The following is a 1497-nucleotide window of genomic DNA, read 5'->3' as shown; positions in this document are numbered from 1 at the left end:
TGCAAAAAGAATCAAATCAAACAAAGCAACGAAAGTCAAACGGCGAAAGAAAACAACTTCGTTTTACTAATCTGGATCTAAGTCAAATTTTACAGAAGCAAAAAACTTGTTTAAGTAGATTATTCGGAAAGAGAGTTTCGAGACGAAACTCCAGGCGCTTGAATCACCTGATTCCGATAAACGAGCGAAAAGTTATACTAAAATGAAAATCGGATCAGAAATCACGATCAGAAAATAATCGCGGAAAATCCGAGAAAAAGAAAAACGACGAACAAATTAACGAACGAACGTTCGTTAATCTAAAGAATCTGACAAAAAGCGTTCGCTAAGACGAACTAATGGACGAACGTCCGCTAGTTAACCTAAACCGGAAAAAAAACCGAAACTAAAATAAAAACGAATCTAAAAAACCAAAAAAAAACGTAAAGAAAACCGCCCGGATTTTAAGAAAAACCGGCGGCACGCGAATTGAGGCGGCGGCGAACCTCGGGATGCGGGGCGGCGGCTCCGGCGGCGGCGGCGTCGGCGGCGGCGGCGGGCGGCAGCGGCGGAGGCGGCGGCTGGCGGCGGCGGATCTGGCGGGTTAGGGTTAGGGTTTCGGGTGGGCCGGCGGCGCGAGTGGGCTGGGGCGGCGGCTGGCGATCTGGCGGGCTGGGGCGGCAGGGTCCCGCGCTTTATATAGCGCCCCCGAGCGGAGTCCCGCTCGGGTACGGCCCGGAGTCGGCGCGCGTTTTTTTTAAACATTACGCTCGGTAGAAAAAAGAAAAGAAATACTAAACGGACTCCAAAACTCCCGAAATAAATTTTCCCCGACTTCTAAAATCAAGCCGGACTAGATGAACATTTATTTGGGATCTAAATGCAATTTTTAAAAACGCGCATTTTTCCTAAATTCAAATAAAAAGCGAAAAACTCCAAAATAAATCTTATTTGATTTTTTTATTAAATCTTCATTATTTCTTTATTTTGGGAAAATCATTTTATTCCCTCTCTGAATTTTTAGTAGTAGAAATAATTGAAGATAAAATAAATAAAATAAATGATCCTATTTTCAAAATTTGAGAAAACCCCAAATATGAAAATAACAAAATCCCCAACTCTCTCCGAGGGTCCTTGAGTTGCGTAGAATTTCTAGGATCGAGCCAACAATGCAATAAAAATATGATATGCATGATGATTTATGTATAACATTCTAAATTGGAAATTTGGGATGTTACACCATGCGTCCATGTTCTCCATGTGTCCCTCTCAACCTTTGTTCCTTGTTGGCCAGACCTCTATTGGACATGTGCTATAGGGGTGTCTCTCTCCGTTGCAAACAATCACACACTAGCTATCTTCGTGTATCTCCTCGCCTCGCTTTTCTATCTCGGAGATGCATGCGTGATATGTTCGCATAAGAAACGAAAGAACATACACTCTCTCTAATTTATCATTTGTTGTCACTGTCTCTTTCACACACATACTCTATTTGCACACTTACTCATTCTCCTTCAC

This window comes from Triticum dicoccoides, chromosome 6B (genome assembly GCF_002162155.2).
Source record: "Triticum dicoccoides isolate Atlit2015 ecotype Zavitan chromosome 6B, WEW_v2.0, whole genome shotgun sequence".
In the NCBI taxonomy this organism is placed as follows: Eukaryota; Viridiplantae; Streptophyta; class Magnoliopsida; order Poales; family Poaceae; genus Triticum; species Triticum dicoccoides.
This window is presented reverse-complemented; position numbering follows the sequence as displayed.